This window comes from Podarcis pityusensis (genome assembly GCF_964106645.2).
Source record: "Podarcis pityusensis genome assembly, chromosome: 6".
NCBI classification, from domain to species: Eukaryota; Metazoa; Chordata; class Lepidosauria; order Squamata; family Lacertidae; genus Podarcis; species Podarcis pityusensis.
Window position 1 is genome coordinate 10909983 of NC_138030.1, and position 23099 is coordinate 10933081.

General features: G+C 45.2%; 1 protein-coding gene and 1 long non-coding RNA gene across 9 annotated transcripts in view; one reads left to right on the forward strand and one right to left on the reverse strand.

The window, feature by feature from the left end:
* The window catches only part of CDH4 (cadherin 4), a 792566-nt gene that overhangs the window by 244458 nt on the left and 525009 nt on the right, over window positions 1-23099 (reverse strand). The gene's annotated exons all lie outside the window — the stretch shown is intronic.
* Window positions 18325-22875, forward strand: LOC308480343. The gene is made up of 2 exons (XR_013988061.1): window positions 18325-18445; window positions 22803-22875. It is a non-coding gene; the product is annotated as an uncharacterized lncRNA (long non-coding RNA).

Genomic DNA, 23099 nt, shown 5'->3' on the forward strand with positions numbered 1-23099 from the left:
AGGCAGAGACTATGCCTGCATGTAACCTGCTTCTGCTCCTCCCTCTTCAACCCTCTTCTGGTCCTGGGAGACAGTGGGACAGGAGAGGTGGAGGTAGGAGAAGGAAGCGGTGTGGAAGCCCTTGGTGTATCTCTTCCTTCTCCTGCACCTATACTTCACTCTCCAATCCTGCAGCTTCTCCTGCCTCTGACTCTCATCTCCTGGCTGTTACTGCCTCCCCTAGATCAGTGATCCTTTCTTCCAAGTCAGCCTTCAACCCCACTTCTCCTGATGCCCACTCATCAGAATCCAGCCACCACCTCTCCTCATCCAGTCAGTACCTGACAGCTAGACAGAGAGGCTTGGAGGGCCATATGCAGCCCTCAGGCCTTAACTTCCCTGTTCCTAGGGTTCAGGGTTGCCATATTTGCACAAGCACCAACTTCCCCAGTGATTTTCCTAGCAGCACGCTATGACAGCTCTTTAGCGCAAAACTTCAGGCCATCTTCCCAAATGTGTTGCCTTCTTGGAGCAGCTCCCTGGGAAGAGGGATTGACGTTAAGCCACTCTGGGAATTGTAGTTTTCGTTGTTTAATTAGGCTTCCTTGTTCATATTGTTTTTATCCAGTGGTGTTTATCCACAAACTACGAGGTGCCAATCAGCCCTTTCTGCCTAAATAATAAAATGGATGATGATGGATCCTGTCACTTTAAATACAGTCAGGCATGGTATTTTCTCTTCCCCCCCTCTGCATCCCAATCAATCTGTTTTCAGCCTTCCAGGGGGTCATGACACTCTTGTGTCAAGAAGCCCTAGGGATGCTCAGTCAAGTGGAGTCGATGTGTGAAAGATGGATTGATTGTAAGACACAACTAGCTAGAGAAGAGGCTGGAAGGGAGGTAGAAATATATATACAGCCAGAATCTCCAGACTCATTTTCTTTCCGCATTTGCAATAAATAAGTGTGTGGTGGGGATAAAACGAACCTTTATATAGCTGATAGCAAACCCATGTCTTTCTGTATACATCCTGGATTTGATGGTGGGTTTTTTTTTTTGCATTTAAATAATGAATTTCAAGAGGTAAAGGTCAGACATTGTGTTTCCATGCCAAGGAGGGCATGTCAGTGCTCACAATCTCCGTGGAACATTCTGCAATCCAAGCAAGGCAACATATTCAAGTTGTAGCAAAACCATGTTTTCTAATATGCCTCTGCCTCCCGATAACACAGAAGAAAATTAAACGGTGCTCTTTTTATTCAATTATGGTAAAGCCGCTTTCGGGGAATCTCAGCAAATCTCCAGCTATAGATATAAAAAAAGGAGGGCCTGTCTGAAGTTTGACTGGAGTCACAGAATATTCCTATTCTGGCAAAATTATCCTAATAGGACAGCCTCAGATTCTGGTTTTGTGCACATCCTCACCCGCAACTGCATTTTGAGCCTGAAAACTCTTTCATGTAGAAGAAAAACAACCACCCTGAAATGTACTTCTATAACAAACTGTCCTAAGATAACTCTTTAAAAAATGGTCCTCAAGATAGCACAGTCCAAAAAGGAAACTATATCATTGCACACTTACTTTTCATTAGTTATATGGTGTCACTGATCTGGGGCTTAAACAGCAAACTTCCTTGCCTGCAGTTGGAAGCCAGGATCAAGAATAAATGTGTTCGTGCCCTGTTCATACTAACATAAGTTAGCTTTGGGTAAGTGCCATAGCTCAGTGATACAAAATCTGCTTTCTATGAAGAAGGCCATGGGTTCAATTCCCAACACCTCCAAAATGGTTTGGGTATGGCTTCCTGGACAATACTGAGCCAATGGTTGGACTTTGTACACAGCAGCTTCCTGCCTTTCTCAAATACATCCTGGAGTCCACTGCCTCCTCAGAGACCGGCTTTAAGGAGAGGGGCTGTCCCTCAGACGTATAGGAAGTGTTTTGCATGCAGAATGTTCCAGACTCAATTCCTGCCATCTCCAGGTACAGCTGGTAATTTTCCTGGTCCAAAATCCTGGAAAGCCTCTACTTTGTCAGTGTCCACAATGCTGAGGTGAACAGACCTGGTATGGTCTGACCTGGTATAATATAGTTTTCTACATTCCTAACCTTGGGCCACCAAATTGCTTCCTATCATGGAGGAGCATTTGTGTACTTTTCCTCATGCATTGTATGGATGTACACATCATGACCCTATTTCCACAATACCCCCCTCCCACTGCACACCTTTTGGAGCAGGAATCTCTGGAAACTATGGGAGTTGTAGTTCAGCACCATCTGGAGGGCCACAGGTTCCTTATTCCTGCCCTATAATATACTGGACGAGGAAACAGCTGGCTGGAACCCTGAAGAGCACTCATGCTAGGAGGTAAGGAATACAGTGGCATACCGTGGGTTGCCAGTGACCAGGGCCACGTGGAGCAAGGGAAATGGATGGCGTACGCATGCACATTCAACTCCCTAATGGTGTCCACGTCACCCAGGAGACCGCAGTCACAGAGATAAGAAAACAAGAGTTGTTCCATCGTCTGGAGAGATCACTTCCCAGAGAAGCTGTTTTAAATGGAGCCCAGCAACGAAAGCATACAGCTGTATTGAGGCAGCATTGGGTGTTGAAATTTGGCGTCCCTAACCATTTTGTGCCTGGGTCAATCACCCTGTGGTGCCCCAAACTACGCCACTGAAAGAATATATAGCAAAATTTGTTGCAGGTTCCACTTGTCTGCATCTGAATGAGGAATTCTAGATTATTTCCTAATGCAGGGGTTTTTTTTGTGTTTTTTTAAAGCTGGTCACAGCTTTCCATTTTCTGCCCAACCTCCCACAAGTATATTTCAGCTTCCGTCGGTTTTGTGCAATGAATTTGCCATGTGCTGTTTGCGTCCTGAGAACAGTAGCCGCGCCTGGTATTTATAGAATGTTTCGACACATCTAGTGCTTCAAAGCGCTTCACAAAAGGAGATAACTCACTAGGACAGCCAGCCACCTATCTATTACAAAATAAATAAATCGGTTTTAAGTTCAGACTTCAAAAGGGAAGCGGTAGCTGGCCTACTCAAATCTCAGTGGGCAAGGGAATTCCGCAGAGCCAGTCATAATAGCGAAAAAGAGCATGTTCGTGGGGTGGCACACTGCTCCCCTTGCCCAGTATAGATTAATGAACAGCAGGAATGGAAATGTTAATCATTAAGAAAAGGTTAAAATGTTCTTGCTGTGCAAGAGCGCCGCATAAAAGGAGGCGACAACTGTTCGGAATACACCACATCAACGCAGAGATCTTGCAACGGCTAACTTCCAACTGGGAATATATTAGGAAGGAGAAACAACAACAGAAAAGGAATCCTCAGAGGATAAGGCGGATGCAAAAACAGCAAGCGGAAATCAATCGGAACCAGGGCACGGCTCTGGTTGCTTGATGTAAACTTCAATTTACTCTTTCCAAACTGAAAGCCAAATGCTGTGGGGTTGGAATTGGTACCGCATAGCCTTGCCTACCATCCTTTTACCAGATTTATAGCTGGAGTATGGCGCTGTGGGTTAAACCACAGGGCCTAGGACTTGCTGATCAGAAGGTCGGCGGTTCGAATCCCCGCAACGGGGTGAGCTCCTGTTGCTCAGTCCCTGCTCCTGCCAACCTAGCAGTTCAAAAGCACATCAAAGTGCAAGTAGATAAATAGGTACCGCTCCGGCGGGAAGGTAAACGGCGTTTCCGTGCGCTGCTCTGGTTCGCCAGAAGATGCTTAGTCATGTTGGCCACATGCTGTATGCTGGCTCCCTCAGCCAATAAAGTGAGATGGGCGCCACAACCCCAGAGTCGGTCACGACTGGACCTATGGTCAGGGGACCCTTTACCTTTACCTTAGCTGGAGTATCAGTCAACTAAACACAGGCTGGAAGCAACTACACATTGTGGGAAACTCCTTCCAACCTGAATGCTAACAGGAATTGAGGAATCCAACTTGCATCTGATTTGGCGTACATGTGTGACGTGTGCTTCATTTTTCTCCCCTCCAGAAAAAAGCCAGCGCATGCAAATTTAGCTTACGTTATGTTGGTGTACAGTCAATGTGCATGTACAGGAGAGGTAAAAAGATTAGGCCTGAGGCCTCCGCTCCCCTCCTATCTGTGGAGGAATGTTCAAAATTCCCCAGGTACCCACCAGGTACATTTTGCTACTGGCGTGCAGGCCCAATTGCAACTTAAATGGAGATTTCTGGCTGCCAGATTGGTAACCACAGTTTAAAAACCTCTGCCATTTCCCTGTCCACTGTGTGTGTTTCTCCTTCTTGTATATCAGGACAAGTGAACCGTTTTAAAAGCAAGCTACAGTCAAGCAATGTAATTTACGGTTGCCATATTCAGGGTTGTTGAGCTTATTTTTTGGGGGGGAGAGGGGGAAGTTGTCAAGCCATACATCCAGATTTTTCCTGGACGTTTCAGCGATTTCCGTCCACTCTTTCTGATTGCCAGAAATTCTGTCCAGGAAATTCTGGATGCATGGCAGCCCTAACAACAACAACCAACTTATTATTTATACCCCGCCCACCTGGCTGGGTTTCCCCAGCCACTCTGGGCGACTCTCAACAGAATATTAAAAACACGATAAAACATCCAAAACTTCCCTAAAGTTGAGATCATAGAATCCTAGAATTTAATCCTAAAATGGTGGCATTGGAAGGGATCCCAAGCATCATTTGGTCCAACTTCCTGGCAAACAGACATTCTCCTGTATCCTAGGTTTAAGATGCCCTTTGGTGCCTACCTTATATATCTGAGTTTCTAACACTGCTGGGGAACCCAGACCCGGCTCAGTTACCCATGCCTTAATTACTGCTGGGATGGATTGCTGTAATGCTCTCTACATGGACCTGCCCTTAGAAACAGTCTAGAAACTTCAAAGGTTCAGAATGTAATGGCCATTTTGCTATCTGGAACTCGAGAGACATCATTTGCACTGGCAATCTCTCTCTCTTCCCAGGATTAATGTCAAGTGCTGGTTTAAGGCCCTAAACAGCGGTAGTGAAACTCCTGACCCGTCAGCCAAGTTTGGCCTGGCATGGGGTAGTCAGTCTCTGTAGAAAGCAGGCTTGAAGTCACAATCTATCAGGCATCAGACAGTGACTTCCAGACTGCTGATCAGTGGTGCCTGACTCTGATAATGAAGGTTGAATAATTAGCAGATATTTAATATGCAGACAGGGAGTGCAGTCTACCACCTGTATTCGAAGTGCCACTGCATTCCAAGTTTAACCCACCAAATCTGCTACATGGCCTCAAGAACACTAGTATTGAGAAACTCTTGAGGTCTGGTTTACATTTCTCACAATGAAGAGGGCTGATAATCCTTCAAAAACCTTGGAAGGATTCCATAAGGATGACAAAAGTGCAAGTAAATATCTTTATTAATAAACAGTGGGGGGAAAGCAGAAAGCTCATCCCAACACTCTTCACACCCCCCGAGATTCCCTGCGGTGGCATTATGAGGATTAATTAATCTCTACAAAGCACCCTGTGATCCTGGGAAAAAAAGGCATTATGAGTGGGCAAATAATTATTAAAGTCTGATTAATCATGTAAGGGGATGTGGGAGGTTGCACACTTTGGTTTACAAAAGTCACCAAAATAAAGAAAAAAAGTGAGAAGTTCATAGAATCATTGACTTGGAATATAGGAGGCTCAGTATAGGAGAAATAAAGTAACCGAGATTGACAGCTTCACCTATTCCTACTCCAAAGTAAGCTCCATTGAGCTCAGTGGGAATTATTCTATAGTATACAATTGCAGTCAAAAGTTTATCCTTTGAGAACAGGATGCTGGACTAGATGGGCCTTTGACGTTGTCAGATGCGGGTAGCAGTTGCTCGTGAGTAACCAGGCAGGACTCCGACCTGTCTTTTACAGGTTTTATTGGTGCAAACCATTTACAGACTCTTGAGAGTCCCATGGACTGCAAGAAGATCAAACCTCTCCATTCTTAAGGAAATCAGCCCTGAGTGCTCACTGGAAGGACAGATCCTGAAGCTGAGGCTCCAATACTTTGGCCACCTCATGAGAAGAGAAGACTCCCTGGAAAAGACCTGATGTTGGGAAAGACTGAGGGCACAAGGAGAAGGGGACGACAGAGGGCAAGATGGTTGGACAGTGTTCTTGAAGCTACAAACATGAGTTCGACCAAACTGCGGGAGGCAGTGGAAGACAGGAATGCCTGGCGTGCTCTGGTCCATGGGGTCACGAAGAGTCGGACACGACTAAATGACTAAACAACAACACCACATTTACAGTGCAGAAACACAAAGTTTATGTCTGTCTTAGTCACTTGCAGAATCTGGGAGTGGCCCCTTCCGGTTTCTTCCCCAACATAAGAACTTCGGCACCCCAAGCCTCCTCCTCCCCTCCTTACGTTTCACCCCTCTGAGCAGGCTGGGCGACGGAAGGGGCATGCGTCCCTCCTGGCCAGCCTGGCTATGTGAGGCGCTGGGGCTCTCAGCAGCATCCTTGAGCCCTTTCCCCACTTGGCTGGCCCCTTCCTTCTCTCCTTCACTGGAGGTGTGGCTTTCCCCACTGCTGGAGGAGGAGCTGCTCCTCAGGATTTTTGGAGGCACTCTGTATCCCAATGGCCCCCCCCTGCCTCTGTCCCCTGTTCCGATGGCAGTCCCCTGACAGACATGATCCAGCAGGGGTCTACTTATGAGTTTAACTAAGCAGAAATACCCAGGTGGACGTGATTTAGTGATCTTGCTAGTGAAGTGGGAAGGTGGGATTCATTATAGAATTGGAAGGGATTTCACTCAGAAACCAATCTCTCCCTTGTCTTTTTCTGTTTTGTTTTGACTAGAGAGCACTCAAAAAAATCTGCAGGGCAGAAGGATTGCATGTTCGCTCCTTCTCATTACAGCAGTAGTCATTAGGCTAGGATGATGTGACTTTTCTCAGGGCTCCATCACCTGAATTTATCTTGTCTAACAGCCACCGCCACTGATTTCTCTTCAGCCTAGGATGTATGTTTACCTATTCAGAGGGTGAATCAGATGCAGAAGTGAGCTGAGAGTCAAGTACTCCCAGCAAGAAGACCAGTGATTCTCGAATCACCAAGGAAATGATCACATAAACAAGAGCAGGATTATTCTCTTGGGTGAACTCAACACACCATTCCGGACAAAAAAACAGTGACCTGTGAACGACCCAACGCAGTCAGTGATGGTTTTGACTGAAAGCCGCTGGAACTCTTAAGTTTGTGCAGGCAGGAATTATCATTGGATAATGCTCCTCAGATAGCAGTGCTGAAACCTTAAATTGTACAAGCAACCAAAGTATTATAAAATATAAGAAATGGCTTGCTGCATAAGGCCCAGAGTCTATCTGCTTCAGTCCTCCGTTTCCTATCATCACCAGCCAGATTCCCCTGGGAAGCAGGGCAAAAAGGAAACTTCCCAACAAAATATTTATAAGAGCTATACATCTGCAGCATCCAGTTTTCAAAGATACACTGCCCACGAGCACGAAGGCCCTATTTAGCTATCAATGCTAAGAGTTGTGAATAAACATAACTTTTCTTAAGTATGCCTGATCCGTTTCCTTTAAATAAAACCCGTCTAAACTAGCCTGTAAGTCTTCATCGTTGCTACCGAAATGGGCCTTTGAAGAAAGAGAAACTGTATATATATATATTTATTAAAACTTATATGCTGCTCTTCGGCTGAAAAAAATGCCCCCAAGGTAGCTTACAACAGCAATGAAGAGCAATATTGTTTAAAAAAATATTCCGAGCACAATTCAAAGTGTTGGTGCACCCCCAATATACCTAAAGGAGCGTCTCCACCCCCATTGTTCTGCCCGGACACTGAGGTCTAGCGCCGAGGGCCTTCTGGCGGTTCCCTCCCTGAGAGAAGTGAGGTTACAGGGAACCAGGCAGAGGGCCTTCTCGGTAGTGGCACCCGCCCTGTGGAACGCCCTCCCACCAGATGTCAAAGAGAACAACAACTACCAGACTTTTAGAAGACATCTGAAGGCAGCCCTGTTTAGGGAAGTTTTTAATGTTTGTTATTTTATTCTGTTAAAATTCTGTCGGGAGCCACCCAGAGTGGCTGGGGAAACCCAGCCAGATGGGCGGGGTATAAATGATAATAATTATTACTACTACTACTACTACTGTTGTTGTTGTTAAAAAAAACATCAGCAACAATAATGAACCAGATAAAATGAGCAGCAATAAACATGAAGAGGCTTAAAAAATAATAATACAACAATTCTCTTAAAATGCACTCCAAATGGTACACACACACACACCCATTCACCTGTAAACACAGCACACTTTTTCTTGTATACACTCAGTGAGGTTGCATTGGAGCACTGAGGCATCCACCACATCCTGCCTTATGACAGGGCTACCTCTGTGCCCTTTAATACTGCCAGTCAACCAGTATTTTCCTGTGAAACTGCACATTCCCAAGTAACCATCACAAGACTCAAACAAAATAGTAATCTTCAGACTCTGGCACGCTCCATCCAATCCACCATCTTTGGCCCTGGCTACACCCTTGACTTGTAAGATCTGTTCTTGTTTCTTTCCTTATCCTTAGGTTTCAATCCTAGCTCCTACATGCCCCAAACTCAACTTCTGAACTGCCCAATTCCCCCAGTCTCAACCCTTAACGCATCATTTCCTGCCCAGGCTCCACCCACCCTGATTCTGCTTCCTGTCTATGGACCTAGTTTTTCAAAATCAACACCTGGCATCTCTAGTCCTTATCCGAAACTCCATTTTCAATCTGGGGTGCTTGTGCTATCCGGAGTCAGGTTTGCTATTTCTGGCGTCTGTCTTCCTTCTCCTCTAAAATGGATTTTTTTTTTAATAGCTACTGCAGAAGGCCAGCATGTTGCAGAGTAACAAAACCATTTCCCTCCTCCTGCCCGCCTTCTTCATAATATCACATCAAATTGCTGAAGTAGTACCATATGGTGCTTGAGTACCAAGCCAGAACAAGTTGTTCAGCTTGTCATAATCTGGAAAGCTGCAGGAAACTTAAATAATTTCTCTGCAAAGTGGAAGATCTCAAGGCACTTTGCATTCCCCCCCTCTTCCTCCCCAGTTTTTTCTTTGATTCACACACCATTTCCTGGCACTTGCCATCAGCAGAAGTGAATGTGTGCAGTTCCCAAAAGGGATGATGTATATATTAAAAAAAACAACCCTCAACAAAATCATTTTCTCCCCCATTGAAGCTTTCTGATTCTTCAACAGCAAAAGGGATGAACCAAGTCCTCATCTGCTGTCTGGTGGGTTTTTTTGTTTATATTTGTTTTTTTTTTTTTTTAAGAAAACCTTCCCACTCATGAGAAACATCATCTTTGCTCAAAAAAGTACGGTATGTATTAATCTTATATGGCTCTCTCTAAAGGCAAACCTAGGTGGTGAGAAATCACGATGAACAGTATCGAATGAAGTCATGCTGTCTGCGCAAGGCATTCCAGTTGTGCAACGAATTCCTGTTTTGTCCAGGCATCCAGTGCCCTCCCCAAATTTCCAGGGGGCTGGGGAACCCCAATAACAGATTTAGGGGGTGAAAGGGAAGGAAGAAGGGAGGCAGTTCCAGCATACAAGTGGAAAACCTTGCTCAAATGGAATAAGTTATTTAGATACTGCCATATATGTATAAATTATGGGCTGGATTTGACTAATTGCGCTAGTGAGGTGGTTCTTGGGGTGTGTGTGTGTAGCGCACTATGTTGTTGTGGCAACTGCGGCGGGAAGATTCAAGGGGGGAGAACCATGTGTGACATCCTGGAAGAATGCTGGAATGTTGTTCTCATTATTAGTAGTAGTACAGTGGTACCTTGGTTTGCATACGTCTTGGTTTGCATACGTCTTGGTTTGCATACGTTTTGGATTACAAACATGTCAAACCCAGAAGTGCGTGTCTTGGTATGCAACCTTTTTTTGGATTACAACCCTTTTTTATTATTATTACGAGCAATTCTTTTTGGGAGGCCCCATTGGCAAAAGCACGCCTTGGGTTACAACCTCTTTTGGTTTACAAACAGACCTCCGGAACAGATTATGCTTGTAAACCAAGGTACCACTGTAGTATTGATGATGTTAATAATGGTGAAGCCATAAAACTGCTAGCAGATTTGCAAAGCTAAGCAGGGGCCTGTATGGTTCCAAATTGGATGGGGGACCGTGTGCTCAGATTCCTGCATTGAAGGGGATTGGACTAGATGATAACATTGGGGTTCCTTCCAACTGTACAAGTCTATGATTCTATAGTCTGTGAATAATAATGATACGGTCGTCATCTTATAAGGAAACCATAACCCACTATGTGTTTCCAAGAGCTGCTCCACGCCCCCAACTCAAAACAACAACAATCCACAACCCATTGAAACCAATGAAATTTGGGTATTGTTGCAAATCGGGGGGTGGGGTGGGGCATTTTGTGTCAACCCTAAATACTAGGAACTTAGGCTGCAGACAGACCATACATTTAAAGCACACAACTTCCTCCAAAGAATCATGTGGACTTTACTAAAAAATGCTGGGGATTGTAGCTTTGTGAGGGGCAAACTACAATACCTAGCATTCTTTGAGAGACATCATGGGTTTTAAATATATAATACAGTGGTACCTCGGGTTACATACGCTTCAGGTTACATACACTTCAGGTTACAGACTCCACTAACCCAGAAATATTACCTTGGGTTAAGAACTTTGCTTCAGGATGAGAACAGAAATAGTGTTCCGGCGGCGCAGCAGCAGCAGGAGGAGGCTCCATTAGCTAAAGTGGTGCTTTAGGTTAAGAACAGTTTCAGGTTAAGAACAGAACTCCAGAATGAATTAAGTTCTTAACCCGAGGTACCACTGTATATAATTTGCATCGTCTCTACTGTCTATGTTTAGTCAACAGAGCAGGAGTAAACCACTGTATTTCTTGTCCCTGGGTTTGGGGACCTAAGTGGGAGATTTGGAGATGGCATTTGCTGGCTTCAATTGGCCCCTGACCAGGCCCTGAAATAAGGAGAAACACTGTATTACAGGCTTCCTTAACCTCGGCCCTCCAGATGTTTTTGGCCTACAGCTCCCATGATCCCTAGCTAGCAGGTCAAGGATGCTGCGAATTGTAGTCTCAAAATATCTGGAGGGCCGAGTTTGAGGAAGCCTGCTGTATTATGTTGCATTATTCTTATCATGCGAAAAGGTCTACAATTTTGATTTTCATCTTTGCACCGAGCAGAGGAGAAATAAAATGGTGGGGGAAGAGAGATGATGTTTCATGTACGATGGGAGGATATAAATACATTTCTTTTTTAACCCACCTCTGTTGTTGTCATGTTTATTTGACATTGAAAAGTTGGGAAGTAACCCAGACATATGGAGGCTGCCGAAAATAAATATATTAAATTCATTAAGCGCATCAGCCCCTTCCTCTCTTGATGGAAGAAGTGGAGTGAAAATAAGAGATGTTTTGCCAGTGATGCGTGCACATTAACGGTGGGTAGGATGGAGGAAATTAGTCACTTCCCCGTCATATATGTTCATAGCGATACAGGTGAGATTATAAAAATAAATACAGGGAAATTCACCAAAGGAATAATACCACTGCAAAAGGGAGTAACTGAGGAGAATGGCAGCTACATGTCCCCGCTCCCCCCAAAAGCCACAAGCATTTGGCCCTGATTCAGAGCATGCTTGATCCTCTTCATGTGTTGCTTGAGATACTCCTAAAAGTAATCCTCCCCACCCACAAAAACACACAGTTGCATCCTGTCCTTTCCCCCCCGGGGGTACGCAGGGGTACACATTGTTGTTGCTTAGTCGTTTAGTCGTGTCCGACTCTTCGTGACCTCATGGACCAGAGCACGCCAGGCCCTCCTGTCTTCCATTGCCTCCCGCAGTTTGGTCAGACTCATGTTTGTAGCTTCCAGAACACTGTCCAACCATCTCGTCCTCTGTCGTCCCCTTCTCCTTGTGCCCTCCATCATTCCCAACATCATGGTCTTTTCCAGAGAGTCTTCTCTTCTCACGAGGTAGCCAAAGTATTGGAGCCTCAGCTTCAGGATCTGTCCTTCCAGTGAGCACTCAGGGCTGATTTCCTTAAGAATGGATGTGTTTGATCTTCTTGCAGTCCATGGGACTCTCAAGAGTCTCCTCCAGCACCATAATTCAAAAGCATCAATTCTTCGGCGATCAGCCTTCTTTATGGTCCAGCTCTCACTTCCATACATCACTACTGGGAAAACCATGGCTTTAAGTATACAGACCTTTGTTGGCAAGTACACATACCCCTAAACATTTTGTGAATCTTTGTACTTTTGTCCATTTACTGTATTTATTTCCCCCGATTTGAACTATCAAATGGTGGTTTTCTTGAGTCAAAATGAGAGTACCCCTAAACATTTTTTTAGAAGAAAAAAAAAAGTATTGGTTGCATCACCCGGATTAACTGCCCCCATGTTTTTACACTCTCCCCCACTCTATTCTGTGGGGAAGCGATACCATGAAAGGAAGGGTTGCCTTCTCGTTTATTTTTTTAAAAAGCCTTTGTTAATGAAGTCATTGCTTCAACAGTGGAACAGTCTCCCTTGGGAAGTTGCACAAAGGTAAACTTTAGATTCATTGCTCTGCTCACTTAGCCTCTGACCCAGTGGCGTGCAGCGATTTATTTTATTTTTTTGGTAGGGGAACAGTTAGAGCCAGAGACACCAGCTTGCGAGGGCAATTGGGACTGTGGAACATCATGCGCGTGAGCATCGTTCCTCCCTTCCTAAGCCGAGCAGAAGCTTCCCAGACTTTGGGAAGGAAGCACCAGACTTTAATATTTTAATACTCTAATTTACTGGGAACTTTTAGGGGACTGGCTTTGTCCCCCTAATCCACTGACCACACGCCACTGCCATGTGGCTGCTGTAATGTTGAGTAGGGGGAAGGTGCCCCTTGGAGTTAAAAAAAAATCCCCACCTGAAGTGTAGGTGGGTTCCCATGAGGCAAGACACAGTGATAACAGCAAGAACCTTTATTGAATTAACAGAACAAGGCAACTGCTTATATGCAGTTCTGAAGGCCTGGGCCACTCCCACTCCCAACGTGATTGGCTGTCTAAACTTCCAAGCTGCGAATCATGACTCAGAGTTTAAGGGCCAATGGCAGAGGACGAAATCCCGAAATGTTATGTGATTGGATATCATGTATCAAATCAGAACACAGGGGCTCAGAATCCTGAGTCCAGACTCAAGCTCAGGCAAACACAGACCACTGAATACGTAACACCACCCATCCCTACAAGTGAGCAAGGGTGTTCACCTGGGACAGCGTCCCAACTCATGGTGTCCCTCCATCAAGGGTTTCAGCCATGGCCTACTTGGACAGTGTCTCCTGTGTTGTGTCACTGAGGTGATCTCAGTCCAAATGCTATTTCATGGGCACTCCAGCTGAACATGGTCGCTTTAGTGAGGCAGGCCCATAGCATTTGCCCCATCAAGACTGAGGGAGTTATATGACTTCCTCAATGTGCACCATATTCCTAAATAATAATAATAATAATAATAATAATAATAATAATAATAATTTATTATTTATACCCCGCCCATCTGGCTGGGTTTCCCCAGCCACTCTGGGCAGCTTCCAACCGAATATTAAAAACAATACAGCATCAGACATTAAAAACTTCCCTAAACAGGGCCATCTTCAGTTGTCTTTTAAAAGTAAATTAGTTGTTTATTGCCTTGACATCTGCTGGGAGGCGTTCCACAGGGCAGGCGCCACTACCGAGAAGGCCCTCTGCCTGGTTCCCTCTAACCTCACTTTTCGCAGAGAGGGAACCACCAGAAGTCCCTCAGAGCTGGACCTCAGTGTCTGGGTAGAACGATGGGGGTGGAGACGCTCCTTCAGGTATACTGGGCCGAGGCCGTTTAGGGCTTTAAAGGTCAGCACCAACATTTTGAATTGTGCTCAGAAACATACTGAGAGCCAATGAAGATCTTTCAGAACCGGTGTTATATGGTCTCGGCAGCCACTCCCAGTCACCAGTCTGCTGTAGGCCACATCTAGTTCCAATTACAGGAACTGTAGTTTGGGAAGCGTGTCAAGAGTTAAGGGGCCCCTATTCCCCTCCAGTTTCCAGAGTTTCCTGGGAAGAGGAATTTCTTGTTAAACCACTCTGAGAACTGTGAGGAGAATGGGGGATGCCTAACAACTATCAGCATCCTTAGGAAACCACAACGGACTCATGGGCCAGCCAAACAGGGACCTTGAGGCCATTCCCAGGGATCTTGGGCAGTTAACTTCCAAACAAATTCCTGCATCGCAGGGGGGTTGGGCTAGATGATCCTTGGTGTCCCTTCCAACTCTACAGTTCTATGATTCGATGAAACTACAGCTACCGGAATTGCCCTGGGGGAATTCTCCATGATTGTGGGGATCAGCGCTTTAAATATATGGAGTGAATGTGGCCCTGGTCTTTTCTTAGCTCCGAGATTGTCACTTTCCATCTGGTTTCCTTCCTGGGAAAGTCTTTGTTTCCCGGCATGCACTGGTAAATCTTTCATGACTAAGAATGCAGCAAAACGTCTCTGTCTGCCTCTCCCCGCCCACATAGAAATGATGCAAGTGGGAGGTAAGGACTTGTTTACTTCTCAGATATACAAACATGCATGAGTGGACACAGCGAGCGAGAGATTCATTATCTCCTCCCGCTATATTTTTCTGCTACCTTTCCTACCATTTTCCTGTTCACGGGGGCAAGCTCCATGAATCAGCACTGTGACTCTCCCGCACACCTCCAGCTGTAAATCTAGGCACTGTATGATTCAGCAACATGTGGATGATGAGCTTGGGTGTTTGTGCACAGATATTGCACATATGCGATGCTCACCTCTCCTGCCTGTGACGGCTGGGCCAGAGCCAGTCCCAAAGAGAAAGTCTTGCCTTCCCTGCAACAGCATTCCTGAATAAGGATGCTCAGCTGTTTATTTTTTCTTTTCTTTTTCCAAATAATCTTTATTAGTTTTTCGATTAGATACTCCACAGACACATATTGTATTACATTTTACATTTAGACTTGCTCTTCAGAGCTGACTTCCCTCCCTCCTTCTTCTGGTTTTTTATATCACATATAATTTTACCGCATTATTTTCTTCCATTTTATATATTGTTATTCATTTTCCATATTTGTACATAGCGTATCAATAAACAAATAAGTCCTCATGTTTATACAATTCTTGTTGTCTGTCTGTATTCATTTACCACTGCTAGTTATATTAGTTTCCTTATATATTTTGCTTCTTATTATTTTCTTTATCCATCACTTTTCTTAATCTTTCCCGTTATGAGGTTTGTTTCCAATTCTACTGGTTTTACTATTTCATCTTATCTTTCCTATATACAACATAAATTTTTCCCATTCTTTTTGAAATGTTTCATCGCCCTGTTGTTGAATTTTCCCTGTTAGTTTGGCTATTTCTGCATATTCCATTACCTTCTGTCGCTTTTCTGTTTCTGTTTCTTTCTTCAATCAGTCTGCATTTTAAAGTGAACTAATCTGATTTTAAGACAGCTAATCTAATTCCTCGGCTAATATGTGGATCAAGAGACAGTCGTCCTTAGGTTCTTGCACATCTCTAGGTTTTCTAGTGCAGTTCTTGGCTAGCTCCCTGCTCCCAACTATCCATAATACTCCTGTCCATCCAAATTGTGCATGGCAAGCAGGAACAAGGAAGGAGGAGTTATTTGATTTTGCTCGCTTTTCAGTGACCTGATTCCCACTTCTTGGACCAATATACACACTGACCTTCAATATTCAAACTTCTCTGAACTTTGCAATGCCATTCTCCCACCAAACAATATGTACAACGTGCACTATATTGGGGGGGGGAGGGGGGACATGTGCATTGAAATGGAATTAGTGGGAATAAATGCATTATATTAGGGGAAATTGCTGAGCCTGGACAGCTCAGTTGGTTAGAGTGTGGTGCTGATAATGCCAACGTTACAGGTTTGATCCCCGTATGAGACAGCTGCATATTCCTGCAATGCAGGGGGTTAAACTAGATGATCCTCTTCCAACTCTTATGTTTCTATGAGTGTGTTGGCTAAAACTGCATACAAAATAGATCAGCAGAAAGATGCTGATGATATTTTCCTGAGCTGTTTTTTTTTATCACTTTCTCTGAAAGTGTGAAACAAAATTTAAGATTGAATGAAAGATGAGAAACCGAGAAAATGAAAATTGACAGATTCATCCATCCCTAGATGGGACCGAGTCCACCCTGTCCTGTTTCCATGTGAAATCTGTGCAGAAATGCAGTTATTTCTGTAACAAAATAAAGTAAAAATAATAAATATTCTTACAAAGCTGTCCAAGGGCTGCAGCTTTGCCTCTGATTCCCCCCCGCTCCCCGCCTTTTTAATAATAATAATAATTATAATAATTATAATAATAATAATAATAATAAATTTTATTTATATCCCGCCCTCCCCAGCCGAAGCCGGGCTCAGGGCGGCTAACAACAATCAAATAATCAAACAATCAAATAATCCAACATTCTAAAAACATTTCATTATAAAAATTATAATGCGGAAAGATGTCAGGTCCCGCATGGCCCTAGTCTCTTGTGACAGAGCGTTCCACCAGATTGCAGCCGCAGCCGAGAAAGCCTTGGCTCTAGTTGAGGCCAGCCTAACCTCTCTGAGGCCTGGGACCTTCAGGATGTTCTTATTTGCAGATCGTAGGTTCCTCTGTGGGGCATACCACTCCAAAGGGGCATACTAAAAACTCCAAAGCTAGTTGATCCAGACTGTGGTCAGCTGGCTGACCTGTTTTGGAGCTTTTTGTAAGGAGGCGAAGAACCAGTTACCAGACAGGAGCAGCTGTGTAGCCCTTGGAAATACAGGACTGTGGATTCTGAAGTGAACCAAACCTATGATCTGCCTGGACTGAATCAGGTTAGTCTGTTTTTGAATCTGATTTCTGCAGATTCATCTCCCATTTCTCCTCTGGACCCAGTGAGTGTATCTGGAAATGTAATTTGTGACTTATTTTTCATCTACCACACCCAGAAAACACACACCCTTCACTGATTTCGGTAGGATTGCTTTAAATGATTTTATACAAGTCTTCAGTCAGAGAAATAAAGAGTGAATTTACCCAGTGGGGGAGGGGGAGCATAGGGTGTAATTAGCACCCTCTGTTTGATGAACAGGTTCCCACATCTTTAAGTGAACCCCTTTCCTGCTTTCAAAATGGTGTTTGATGTTGCTATCACAGGGAGGACTTCAATATCAGATCACATCAGTGCAGAATACAGGTTTTTTAAAAAAGGAAATGTTTATTAACCTGGATCAGAGAATAGCCTTAGATCCTACATTAGCATCTCCATTGACTCTTAAGTATTTTTACCCAAATTTTACTGCCGGGAAAAAAGGAAGGAAGTTTGAAATACTTCTCCATCTTGGCTTCTGCCGTTCATTATATATTTGGTAAGGACTCATCAAATCTGGTGGGATTCCTCCTTTGGTCAAAGGCTGCACGCTTCTGAATTCCAGTTGTTGGAAACTACAGGACTTTCCTACAGAGGAAGGGCATCAACAGTGCTGGTAAGCTTTTCCTATTCCCACCAGGGGTGATAAATGCAATGGTGTGCTGGCTGCATTCTTCTTTGGGGTGGAGGTTCTTAACTTCAATGGGTATTCATGCGTCTACCAGTTGGGTACACAGCAAAATGTTCTCCCTCTCCAAGGCTATAGAATGCCAGTGAGTCACGGTGATTCGATTTAATTTGATTGAGAGATGAGTGAGGTGTAGGGGTCATTTGCAAAAATCAAGAGGTCTCAGGCCTGTTGAAAAGACGATGGGAACACCCCACTGGTCGAAGCTAATGGAGAGCAGCTAGGGGATGTCTGCTGATTTCTTATCCTAAGTGACAGCCTCTGTGACTCAACCTCCCAAATGGAGGTTTGGGAGTGAATGTACTTAGACAAATAGGAGCCACTGCTGATCTCTTCCAAGCCTTGTTCCTGAGGTAGATCTGTTAGGATATTTCCGTTCCACCTTAAAAGGGAGCAGGCTTTGTGAGTAACAGAGTCTGCGCATGTCCTGTTCACAGGATGTTTATGCTTGCTGTTTCCTTTCGATTTCAGTCGGGCAGAGATGCTGACACAGAACGGTCATGTTTTTCTTTGTTCTGTTCAACGCTAAATAAAGTCTGTAAATATGCTCTTCTGCGGTGCAAGCTTTCTGGCTGTGTTTCTGCTGATAAAGGATGTGCACGAGCCTGGAATGTGGCAGTCAATTTCCAAGGCTTCGTGTCGCTAATTGCTGGGTCTGCGTGGCTACAGAGATCGATGGACGTCCGGCAGCCGGCATGGGGGCTCAGATGGACGCTATCTCCCTGGCAGTATCCCAACAACAAGGTTATGGGCCCAGATTCACAGCACCTACAGGAGAGTAAAGCTGCAACAGACTGCGTCTGAGAGGTATGTCAAAAGCGAAAGAGAGGTTTTTCTCTGTTTACCTCGGAAGGAGCTTTTGGAACTCCGGCAGATTAATGGCTCTGGAAGCCAAGCCAGAGAGTTCGTGATAAATGAGCTGCCAAGATAACGAAGTCTTTGAAGGCATAAAGAGACTCCCGGCTCAAAGGAAAAGCTGAAATGGAGTTTTTCCAAGTTTCAGGGGCCATTCACTGCCCTAAGTTACATGGGCAGAATTATGAAACCTGGGCAAAATGGTGTGAATCTTTGCTGCGTCAGTTTGGGGTGTGGCATACCGTTTCTGAGCCCCCCCCAGTTCCTCTGACAGAGAAATGGGAGGCCGAAAATTTGAGGGCGATAGACGTAATCGTCTTGTCCGTCTCTCTGGAGGAGATAAAGACGCTAGCTGGCAATCTGACTGCACGTGGCATGTGGAATGCTTTGATGAAAGCTCACAAGCCAGTCATCCCAGCCCAGAATTTGACTGCATCGGAGGTCCTAGCTGTTTCCCAGAATGCGAGTGAATGCAGGGATGCTGAGGGCACCGGTTGCAAGCTGCAGGGGGAGCTGACCGTCACGTCATCCCAGGCAGCATTCCAGCCTCCAGGGGGAGCCAAGGAGTCGGCAGCTGAGAGCTCTGTTTCTCGTGGGAACCAAGGTCATCGCCTTTGCAGAGGCCGGAAAGGCAAAGGTAAACAAAGACAGATGCCTGCAGATGGCCAGAAGCAGAGGGAGGGTGAAGAGCCCGCGCCAGGGAAAAACAAAGCGTTGTTTGCTGGCACAGCTTCACCAAAGGCTAAAGGCACGTCTGCTGACCAGAAGCAGGGGGGCAAGCTGCAAAAGCCCACGCCAGTGGAAAACAAGGCTATGTTTGCTGGCAAAGCTTCACCAAAGGCTAAAGGCACGTCTGGTGGCCAGGAGCAGCAGGGGGGCAAGCTGCAAAAGCCCACGCCGAAGGAAAACAAGGGTTTGCTTGCTGTAAAGACTGCTCCAACAGCCAAAGGCAGATTTATTGTCGATTCAGGTGCGACCCGCCACGTTTCAAAGGACCGCCATCTCTTTATCTCCTTCAAGCCTCAGGAAGGTGAGATCCACCTGGCTGACGGAAGGACGTTGCAAATCGCAGGAGAAGGGACTGTGAAACTTGCAAGTTTGCACACAACCATCAGCGGTGTACTTTATGTTCCAGGCGCTGCAAGCAATTTGCTAAGTGTCCCACAGCTTACTGGGCGTGGTTTTCAGATTTCCTTCAAGAGGAGCGTCTGTGTCATCAGTAAAGGCAAAGAGGACTATTTGCATGCAAAGTTTATGGATGGTTTGTTCCATATAACTTATGATGACACTGCTGTTGTATCTAATGCTGATTCTTGTTGTGTTGCACAAACTAACCAAGTTCTTCATGCAGGATGCATTCATGATGCACATCGAAAGTTTGGTCATCTCTCTTGGAAGGCACTGGCCAAGATGCCAGAGGTGGTTGAGGGTTTGAACATCAAACCCTGTAAATTTCACATGAAATGTGTATCTTGTGCAGAGAACAAGGTGAAGGTTGCTCCAAAAGGCAAGGAATCTAGCAGGCAGGCTTCCAAGCCCTACCAGCTAGTGCATGCGGACCTGGTTGGTCCACTTACGCCCTCTTTAGGGGGAGCAAGGTACTTCATGGTTCTAATTTATTCTTTTTCCAGGTACATTCATGTGTTTTTGCTCGAACAGAAATCGCAAGCGTTTCCAAAGTTTAAGGCATTCTGTGCTTGGTTGGAGAATGTGCACGGTAAACGTATTGGTTCTCTGTTTACCGATCGAGGTGGGGAGTTCACTTCTCAGCAGTTTGAAGCTTTCCTGACTGAGAAGGGAATCCAGCATGACATGTCAACGCCCAGATCGCCATGGATGAATGGGCTTGCGGAGCGGGCAAATCAGACATTGCTGCAAGGAATGAAAACCTTGTTGCATGATGCCAATCTCCCTGATAAGTTTTGGGGGGAAGCTTTGGGGAATTTGGTTTACTCCTTTAATCGCAGATTGTCATCACCCATTGGCTGTACCCCCTATGAGAAGATGTTTGGCAAGAAACCCAACACCAAACACATGAGAATCTTTGGTTCTGACATGTGGGTACACTCCCCACAAACCAACAAGCTTGGGAAGCGTGGGGCACATGGTTTGTTCATGGGGTACGAAAAAGGTGCATACAGGGTATGGATGACTAACTCTAAGTCCATTAAGTTCACAAGGAGTGTTGAGTACAATCCTAAGTGGGGGGAAAATGTGGGAATTTTCCAGAGTTACCCAGAGGAGGATGAAGGTGATGTCAAGCAAGCAGCTAAAGCTGAGGAAGCTGCTGAGGATGAGGATGATGATGATGAGGATGATGATGATGATCAGAGTTCGGATTCCAGTTCAGTGGGCGGTGCTGCTGCTGGTGTCAGTGACAGTGATGACACAGCAGACTACCAGAGCGCAAAGGCCTCAGTCAGACCATCTGATGCGTCTGACAATGAACTGGAAGAACCACTGTTCACCATTGGTCAATTTTCTCCTAAGAAAGAGGAGATGAGTCCAGAAGACTTGCGTCTAGTACGTAGGTCTGAAAGGGCGACCAAAGGCAGACCTCCAAAGAGGTATGCTGATGAGTTTGCTAAGACAGCAACTGCTGTTCTTAGTAGCTCAGAGAAGGTGTGGGAACCTTCAAGCTTCAAAGAGGTTCAGGAGTTAACCTCTAAAGATGCTGAGCCTTGGCTTAATGCCATGAAGGCTGAAGTTGATTCCTTGAACAGGAACCAAACTTGGGAACTGGTACCGGTAGTCCCAGGAATGAGACTGGTTGGCAGCAAATGGGTCTTCAAGGCCAAGACAGACCAGAATGGCAAGGTTGTCAGACACAAAGCCAGATTGGTTGCCAGAGGTTTTTCACAGGTACCAGGACAGGATTACCACGAGACCTACTCACCCACAGTCAAATATGAGAGCATTCGGCTGATGCTCAAGGTCGCTGCGGAGGAGAAACTGCATGTTTCCCATCATGACATTAATATAGCTTTTTTGTACGGGATTTTGAACGAGGAGCTGTTCATGCTTCCACCCGATGGGATGGAGATACAGAAGGGAATGGTCTGTAAACTGCGGAAATCCTTATATGGTCTTAAGCAGAGTGCCAGGTGTTGGAACACCAAGCTCACTGAGACGTTGCTTTCTCTAGGTTTTCACCAGGGCAAAGCTGATCCATGTGTGTTTGTCAAGGAGGAGGGGCAAAACAAACTGTATTGTTTATGTTTTGTTGATGATCTTCTGATGTTTTGGAAGAATCAGGCTTTTTACCAAAGCACCCTAGCTCAGCTGAAGGAGCACTTTGACATGAAGGATCTTGGTGAGGTATCCAACTATCTTTCTCTGCAGGTGGAGAGGGACCAAGCAGGTAATTTTCTGGTACATCAAACACAGAAAATTGCTGATGTATTAACCAGGTTGAATTTGGTTGATGCAAACCCAGCAGACACACCGATGGTGACAGGTTACCAGGTAGACAGTACTGCTGAAGCGTTTTCTGACACAACGCTGTACAGATGCATTCTAGGCAAGTTGAATTTCATTGCCAGATGTTCAAGACCTGACATAGCTGTAAGCTGTAATTTGCTTAGCAGACATGCCAACAATCCTACAGTTCAGGATTGGAAAGCTCTGAAGCGCATAGCCCGCTATTTGAAAGGGACTATGCACTACAGGCTGAGGTTCACCAGTCAGAAGACTGGAGGTCTTGAAATCTTTGCTGATGCAAGTTTTGGAAGTGACACCACGGATGGTACAAGCACTTCTGGAGTATGCTACATGTACAACCACTGCCTGTTTGACTGGTTGTGCAGGAAGCAGACGACAGTGAGCCTAAGTTCCTGTGAAGCAGAACTCAATGCCCTGTCATTTTCACTCATGGATTGTGAATGGTTGATGCAACTGTTTAAGGACATCGGGGTTTCTGTGAAATGTCCTGTACAAGTGTATCAAGACAATAGATCTTGTTTGGCTTTGCTGAACTCCGAGAGTTGCAAGCAAAGAACCAAGTACTTGCAGATTAAGCTACATCGTGCAAGGGAGTGTATTCAGAAAGGACTGATTCGGGTATCCTACATGGCAGGAAATGAAATTCCTGCTGATCTGTTGTCTAAGGTTGTTAACAGAGAACAACTTAAGGTTTATGTACAAAGGTTGCAATTGGGTTGAACCACAGGTACTACAGGTTACACGGAAAGGGGGAGGATGTTAGGATATTTCCGTTCCACCTTAAAAGGGAGCAGGCTTTGTGAGTAACAGAGTCTGCGCATGTCCTGTTCACAGGATGTTTATGCTTGCTGTTTCCTTTCGATTTCAGTCGGGCAGAGATGCTGACACAGAACGGTCATGTTTTTCTTTGTTCTGTTCAACGCTAAATAAAGTCTGTAAATATGCTCTTCTGCTCTTCTGCGGTGCAAGCTTTCTGGCTGTGTTTCTGCTGATAAAGGATGTGCACGAGCCTGGAATGTGGCAGTCAATTTCCAAGGCTTCGTGTCGCTAATTGCTGGGTCTGCGTGGCTACAGAGATCGATGGACGTCCGGCAGCCGGCATGGGGGCTCAGATGGACGCTATCTCCCTGGCAGTATCCCAACAAGATCGTTATTTACCCCTTGT